Source organism: Glycine soja, chromosome 12 (genome assembly GCF_004193775.1).
Source record: "Glycine soja cultivar W05 chromosome 12, ASM419377v2, whole genome shotgun sequence".
NCBI lineage: Eukaryota > Viridiplantae > Streptophyta > Magnoliopsida > Fabales > Fabaceae > Glycine > Glycine soja.
The window spans coordinates 27849521-27858387 of NC_041013.1; the positions used below are offsets into that span (position 1 = coordinate 27849521).

At 38.4% G+C, this 8867-nt stretch overlaps 1 non-coding gene across 1 annotated transcript; it reads right to left on the reverse strand.

Moving 5' to 3' along the window:
- Positions 1-5100: 5100 nt before the first annotated feature.
- On the reverse strand, positions 5101-5207 carry LOC114380591. Its single transcript, XR_003659768.1, has one exon. It is a non-coding gene; the product is annotated as a small nucleolar RNA R71 (small nucleolar RNA).
- Positions 5208-8867: the final 3660 nt, after the last annotated feature.

Consider the following 8867-nt stretch of genomic DNA (forward strand, 5'->3'; position numbering starts at 1 on the left):
TCACTACATGAAAGAGCTGAGAGCATTTCGGGTTTTACAAAGGAATGTCATTTGGAAATTCCGACCACGCCAATGTGACCGGGGTTCAGTGTAGATTACGAAAATAACATGCATTTCATGAAAGGATAACGTTTACAAAGTCTCTTTCTCTAAGGTTTTTCAAAGGAAGCATAAGACATGCAATTGCGGTTCCAAAGTCAGAAAAGATGCAAAGACAAGATGAAACTAACAAGAAACAAGCATAGAACCATGTTTACCTCAAAATAAAATGAAAGGTCAGATTAGGGTTTTCGTTCTCTACCGGAACCGCAAGCCAAGTTGGAAGATTTCGCTTCGGTTGAAGGGTTCCTCTCGGTGTGAGTTTTCAATGGAGAACAATGATGGTTTGTGGTGACTAATGGTGGCTATGGGTGATGGATAAAGTTCTTGGAACTTTAGAAATGGCTTTGGAAGAAAGAAAGAAGAAGAAATGACGTTTTTCCTAAGCTACAAGAAAGCAAAGGCTGAAATGCTTAAATAAGAGATGCTCTCGGGAACGGAAGCTTATAGCACACTATAGACATCTTCTCAAAGATCCCAACTGTCAGATCATGGAAAAGCGTCTTGTGAAGTTGCAAACCAAATTTCGAGAAGATCCAACGGTTAACGAAGGCTGGGAAGCGTTTTTACCGAGGCAGCTTCATGTAGTTTTCTCTAGAAGCTTCATTAAGAGACTTCTAGAACACTCCAAATATCTTCTCAAAGATCCCAACGGTCAGATCATGGACAAATGTCTTGTGAAGTTTCAGATCAAATTTCGAGAAGATCCAACGTTCAACGAAGGCTAAGCAGCGTTTTTACTGAGGCAGCTTCATGTAGTTTTCTCTAGAAGCTTCATTAAGAGGCTTCCTCCAGAAGCTTCCTCGTGGCTTCTTTGAGAAGTTTTCTCAAGAGGCTTCTTTGAGAAGTTAGATCCTTATCTATCCACACCCCTCTATTAACTAAATTAACTTCCTTAAAAATAATTACGAATGAAAATAACGCAACAAATAATCAAACATCAAACATAATTACTAATAATATATAGATACATATATCAGGGTGTTACAGGTTGAATAGTTTGATAAATAAAAACTTAGTCTTTAGAAAAATTTAAAAGTTTTTCTTAAATAGATATCAATGGAAGATGGGTTTTTTCCAATGGGTTTGAAATCACGTTTTGCTTAAAAGCAAGTTCACAAAACTTGGATCCCGTAATGTAGAAGTAACTTGTAGAAAAGAACTAGTTATATAGAAGCAATAAAGAAAACATAAAGGTTTTATACTAGTTCACCCCAACTCTTTGGCTATGTTTAGTTCTCCTTCAAACCTTGAAGGGTTCCACTAATCAATTCTTTGATTACAACCAAGTGTTATCTATGCCACTTCTGGCTACAATGAGTACTCTTTGTAACGCCCTGGAATTTCGTTAACTATAAATCCATGTTTAATTGTATTAATCGCGATATTTGATTATATGATTGACTTGAATGAGTTGAGGTATGGTGTGAATTAGTCATGTGTGATTTGCTTGAAGGGTTCCACTAATCAATTCTTTGATTACAACCAAGTGTTATCTATGCCACTTCTGGCTACAATGAGTACTCTTTGTAACGCCCTGGAATTTCGCTAACTGTAAATCCATGTTTAATTGTATTAATCGCGATATTTGATTATATGATTGACTTGAATGAGTTGAGGTATGGTGTGAATTAGTCATGTGTGATTTGCTTGATGTGGATGTTGAGTTTCTTGGAGTTTTATTGACCTAAGTTGAAATTATGAGATTTCAAATTTTACCTAAACCTATTCCGATAAAACTGCAATCCTAGATTTGTTAACCATTGGATCATCTTTAGACTTGGACTGTAGGTTCATAACACATGTCCCAAAGGTTTGACCATTGGGATTTTCCAAAATAACAATTTTTGTCCTCTCACTTAGCATGAGAAGCGCACTAAGTGCAATTCCAACCCCAAAGGAAATTGCACTAAGTGCAAATTGTCGCGCTTAGTGCAAGAGGAAATGTGCTCAACGCAAATTGTCGTGCCCAGTGCAAATCCCAACCCGAGAGGAATTGCGCTAAGCACGAAAAGTTATGCTCGCCAAAAGTGGACTCTTCCTTAGCGAGATCTACAAATTATAAATATGTTTTTTAGCATGAAAAATATGATTTTTCATTCTTTTTTCTCTCCAAACACCCACCAAAGCCCTAACACCTCTCCACCACCACCAGTGGCTAGCACGAGCCGCTGTTGCTTGCTTTCGAACCACCACACTGAGAGGAACATTTTAATTGAAGTAGAATCCTTAGAATTCACCTCAAGGATTCGAGGGAGAAAAATCCCTCAATCCTTTCTTTCGTAACTTCTCTGAGGTAATCTTGACTTCTAAGCCTTTCTCTTTGTTAGTTTGAGCTTCTCTTAGTGTCTCTTGTGTTTTGGGTACTGTAATAGGGTATTTTTACACTTCCTTTGAAAAACCCTTGAAAATGAGACATTGTAAAAGTTATCTTTTTATAAAATTGATGTTATTTTCGTGACCTTCGCTAAACCCCGGTCACATTGGCATGATCAGAATTTGAAAATGTGATGTGCCATTATTTTCTCCTATTTCTTAAACCTTTTTGCACCATTTTAATTACTGATTAGTCTTAATTGTCAAATTAATTAGGCAGTTTTATTATTTGGGCTCATTAAGCTAATTTGATGTTTTTAATCTAATTTCAGGAATTAATGAAGCATTGAGCTTAATGCAGATTTTGGTTGTGGACATAAAGAGGGCAAATAAAGCAATGTTTACCTTAGTTAATTTCTAATTAGGAGATTGCAGTTTTATTTTTATGACGTTTAGTGTTTATTTCATTTTGGGCCAGAATAATGTAATTGGGCCCAGTGACTCTGAGTGACCCTTATAAATAGTAGCCTTGGGATTCGTGTAAGGGGCTATTCTGTTGTTCCATTATTCAGAGCATAGGGTTTTAAGGTTTTACGTTTTTTTTACCATTGGATTACTGTTCACGTTAAGGCATTTTGCATTTTTCTGCTTTCAATTGCAATTTCATTTTTTCTGTTCCTTCTTCTGCTTTCATTTACGTTTTATGCTTTTAGTTTCATTTACGTTTTCTGATTTTGTTGAAATTATGGAAGGCTAAATTTTTTATGTTGTTTCCTTCTGAGGACGAAGCTAAACTCTCTTCGAGGTTCTATTTATAATGTAGCTTCCTGGCAGTTTTCCCTTCACCAATTAACCCACATTCATTACTGTTAATCTATGCACGCTTCGTGTTCGATTAATTGCCTCTGTGCTTAACTTACATTCGTGCTTAATGAACGAAGGGTAAATTGGTGTATGTGTTGCTTAATCACATATTGATAACCCTAAATTAATTTTCGCCTAGTAAATTAAAATAGCGTTGGATTAAGTGGTTAACTATTAGGGACGAATTCTTCATAACCTAGGACAAGAGAATGGCTTCTAAATCAGAGGAAACAACACATTTTTACTATTATTAATTTCGTATTCCAGTTCGTGTGTTCTTTAATTCACAAAACAAACAACCCCCCCCCCCTCATTGTTACTGTTACTGTTACTGCAAGTATATTATGAACATTTGGTTTATCATTGCTCGTTGGGAAACGACCTAGGATCACTTCCTAGTTACTGCATTTTAATGTTTATTTGATTCGGGTACGACCTCGATCAAATTTGGCGTCATTGCTAGGGAGCAGTGTCCAAAGGTTCATAATAGCTAGTGATTCATGTTTTATGTTTAGTTGTTTTATGCTTTCGTGTTGTGTTAGTGTTTAGTGTCTTGTTATTTTGTTTAGTGTGGTGTTTTGTTTTAGTTTTTCTGTTCAGTGCTTCCCTTATTTCAATTTTTGTGTTTTGTTGTGAATAGTGTTTTACGACGAATTTAGCGACCACTTTTATTGACCTGGAAAACAGAGTAGTAGTGCAAATCCCTTTGTGACTGAATTAGTGACTGCTGCTGACAATTTAATTGGTGATTTTTGTTTTGATAGTTAGGGTTGTTATTTTTGGCTGAATTTTGGTGTGGTAGGTTCTTTTGCCTCATATTTTCTGTGAAAAATACCAAGAACACTTCTTGTGGCCAGATTTGAGAGATTCAAAAAAATTTGAGAACTTGTGTTTACCAAAACTTCAAACGGCCATAACTTTTGCTCCAGGTATCAAAATGACTATTATTATATATGTATTTAGGGTAGAAAAAAATTTCTCATACCATGGCAGCCTGCCGTAGGCCGGCTAAGGTCTCTAGCTAGCCAGAATCGCCTGTTTACTAGTTTTTTTTTTCAAGTTTTATTGTTTTATTTTTCTAAACTTTCCTTAGGTAGTTTCCATAGTTAGACTTTGAATTTTTGTCTGAAACTTTTTGTGCTATCTTTTCATGACATTAGGGTATTTCTCACAAAATTTCAAGTCATTTGGATATCATTTGATGGTAGCTGTAGTTCAAACCTACACTATTACTTGCATAAGAAGGCAACTAGTTGTGTATGCTGAATGTAGTGTATGACTAGAGACAATCCATCTGACTTAGAACCCCTTGATCCTGAGATAGATAGGACATTTCATAGATTAGTTAGGCATCATTTTATACCTTTTGAGCATCCTGAGCATTTTATTGGTGATTTTGAACATCCTGATTTTGAGTATTATAATGTTGAACATTCTGAGAACATGGCACAACCTCCACCCCGTGAGAGGACTCTAAGGGAAATGGATGCACCTGATTTCACCTACGAAAGCCTGTGCATCCAATACCCTGATGAGGATGTCCCATATGTTCTTAAAACTGGACTAATCCATTTGCTTCCAAAGTTTCATGGCCTTGCAGGTGAAGACCCGCACAAACATCTGAAAGAATTCCATATTGTCTGCTCCACCATGAAACCCCCAAATGTCCAGAAGGATCACATATTTCTAAAGGCTTTTCCTCATTCTTTAGAGGGAGTGACAAAGGACTGGCTATATTACCTTGCTCCAAGGTCCATCACGAGCTGGGATGACCTCAAAAGAGTATTCTTAGAAAATTTTTTCCCTACTTCCAGGACCACGACCATCAGAAAGGATATTTCAGGCATTTGGCAACTCAATGGAGAGAGCCTATATGAATACTGGGAGAGATTTAAAAAACTATGTGCCAGTTTCCCTCACCACCAGATTTCTGAGCAGCTTCTTCTCCAATATTTTTATGAAGGACTCAGTAACATGGAGAGAAGTATGATTGATGCTGCCAGTGGTGGAGCCCTTGGAGAACTTGTGAGGAAAATGAATATGTAAAACATGCAGTTTCAACAAGAGACCAGAGCCTCCATTCAGAGCTTAACTAATCAGATAGGACAATTGGCTACACAGTTAAATCAACAACAGTCCCAAAATTCTGACAGATTACCTTCTCAATTTGTCCAGAATCCCAAAAATGTGAGTGTCATTACATTGAGGTCGGGAAAACAGTGTCAAGGACCTCAACCAGCAACATCTTCCTCATCCGCAAATGAACCTGCCCAACTTCACTCTACTCCAGAAAAAAGATGATGACAAAAATTTAAAGAGTAAGTTACCTAACAATTTTTAGGCAAGTGAATCTTCCACTGGTAATTCTGATTTACAGAAGCAGCATATCCCTCTTCCATTCCCTCCAAGAGAAATTTCCAACAAAAAAATGGAAGAGGCACAGAAGGAGATCTTGGAAACATTTAGAAAAGTAGAGGTAAACATACCTCTGCTGGATGCAATAAAGCAAATTCCAAGAATCAGCATGGGCAGAAATGTCTTCGCATTGATTGGTAAATCTGTTCCCCAAATCCCTGAAAAATGTAAAGATCCAAGTACATTCAGCATACCTTGTATTATAGGGAACAATAAGTTTGACAATGTCATGCTAGATTTAGGAGCTTCTGTTAGTGTTATGCCTCTGTCTATTTTTATTTCTCTATCTGTTGGTCCTTTGCAGTTGTCATACCCTAATTTCATCCGGGGACCTTTGCTTGATGACATGCGACTTTTGTTTGGTCCTTGTAAGGTGCTTGGCACCCAGCATTAGGCAATTTGTGAAATTCCGGGACGTGCCAAAAAACAAAAGAAAATATTGATGCACAATTCGTAAGGTTCCGTGACACACCGGAAATCAAATGTAAGCATCGTTGCACAATTAGTGAGGTTACGTAACATTCCGTAAGTCAAAAAGGGGATGATTATGCAATCCGCAAGGTTCCGTAACATTACAGAAAGAAAACAAGTATCGTTACGAAATTCGTAAGTTTCCGTAACTTTACGAAAAAAGAATCACAAAAAAAGCAGAGGGGGTGTACTTAGTAAAAATGGGGGTGCAAATAGCAACCAGGCCCACTTGGGCCCTCCAGAAGATTCCTCCAGAAGGCTGTTGCTTCTGGAGGAAGCAACCCTGCTCGCCTGGGCGAGCTGGGTGGCAAGCTTCTCCCCCAATTTTCTATAAATAGGGGGAGGAGTGAAGTGAAAAAGGGTTCAGCCCCTTAGGCAGTTTTCTCTCTTTCGAATTTGCTTGGAAAAATTGTTTCCGTGAAGAAAATCTAAGCCGAGGCGCTTCCGAAACGTTTCCGTAACGTTTCCGTAAGGAATTTCGCGAAGGTTTCGACCGTTCTTCGACGTTCTTCATCCGTTCTTCATCGTTCTTCGATCTTCAACGGGTAAGTACCTCGAACCAAGCTTTTCGATTCATTCTATGTACCCGTGGTGGTCCACATTGTGTTTCGTGTATTTTTATTCTCATTTTATTTACTTTTTATACCCCCTTTTGACGTGCTTAAGCCATTTTATTTAAGTCATTTCTCGCTTAACCTAAAAATAAAATAAATTTCCACCAATCGTTTGAATTGTATTATCCGTTAACTTCGGTTAAAATGAATTCCGACCGTTCGGTCGTGCCGTAACCACGTTGGAAATAAAAAAAGAAGTAAAATAATAATATAATAATAAAAAAATACCTTTTAGTAAAATAAAGCGAAAAATCAATTGGACGTTTTCTCTTTGGGATTTCTCATTCTTAATCGAATTGACTAATAACTAAAGTGAAACTAAGGCTAAAATCAACTCGCCTAGTCAAGCTCGTCCATAAAAATAGGTTTTTGAAGTTTGTCATTTCAATTTCTTACTAAGTAAAATGGATCATTTTCAAGGTCCAACGCCTTAAAATGATCACCTTTTAAGTAAAAAAGAATCACTTGATAAGAAAGAACTACGTAGGTCTGATTTCCTCATCGCAATTGAGGAATACGTAGGAGCAAAGGGAAACACCCTTGTCGACCACAAAAAAAGAAAAAATATAAAAAGGGTATAAAGGATATAAAGACATAAAAAGGGAACATAAAAATCAAAGTCATGTTTGCACATTCGATTAAAGGCTGCCGTCCCTTGGGACGGACGTGTGGGGTGCTAAAACCTTCCCCGTGCGTAAATACAACTCCCGAACCTTTCATCTAAAAGTTCGTAGATCGTGTCTTTTCCGGTTTTTCCGACGTTTTCCTCAAATAAACGTTGGTGGCGACTCCGCGCGTATTCCTTTCGTGGAACACGCATCCCGCGAGTCACGCGTCGCCCTCCCGCCGAAGGGTAGGTTGCGACAGTTGGCGACTCCACTGGGGAATGTTTTTAGAGAGTTAGGCCATTTAATCTTGTGCAAAGTTTTTGCCATGACTTACTCCTTTGTTGGTTTCCCTTTATTATGTTCTTGTATATACAACTCTTTGATGGTTTTAGTGCATTTTTTTTTGTATGCATGAGGTAAATATTTATTCATTTGATGCACACAAACACTAACACTATTTGCACACACGGTGAGTTGAAAAAGGGGCCCTATACCCGGGTTCGTGGGAACATAAGGAGTGGAGGTGAATCCGTGATCATGCTAGGTCTCCGACTTGCTTGATTACAGTGAACCCTCATCTAGAGTTTTTCTCTTTGAAAACATATTATTGCTAGTAGTCCCTACTGCTGCAATATGTTCTTCGAAGGGGATGATACCTCTAGAAACCATCAAGAGAGATATGACTACATTGGGGGTTATCACTAAAAGCCTAGTTAGCTCTTTCCCTTATAGGTCCCTTAAATAGGGGCATGGAGCAAACACGCTGCGTGCCATTTTTCACACTGCCATGCATAAGTATCATATACCCTTTTGCTTATATTTGTTTGTGAATATTGTCGTACTATGTACATCCCCGTGTTGTGCCTTTCGCATATGCATCATGTGTGGGTTTCGTCTTTGATCCCCTCACTTTAGCAAACCGACGGAGGGTCCGTGTCGCCTTCTTAAAAACATACGTTGGGCGCCATGCTGCCCAAGCGTTGTATCCAAGAAGGAAACAATTTCTCGGGCTCCCGTATTCGTAAATTGCATCTGTGTCATATGCATTTCTTCATGCATTCATCCATTCCACCCATGATAGATGTCAGAGTTTTGATTCGCACTGGATTTTATTTCACTTTAGTAAAACATGGGATCGAGTCAAAAGCCTTCGCTTAAAAAGAGGTTCTATCAAGTCAAAATCAAGAGCTTAGAGGTTACTAGTTTACGAGAGTTGGGGCAATTAATGGGTCAACTTCAACGGCAAGCCTTCCGCAAAGCCTATGGTAAGATTTGGGACCTAGCTAGGGTAGAAGTCTCCATGGAACCGATTGCATCCCTTTCCCAGTATTACGACCAGCCCCTAAGGTGCTTCACATTTGAGGACTTCCAGCTAGTGCCGACTGCGAAAGAGTTTGAAGAAATCCTGGGATGCCCACTAGGAGGAAGGAAGCCATATCTTTTCCTTGGGTTCTATCCCTCCACGACAAGAGTTGCCAAG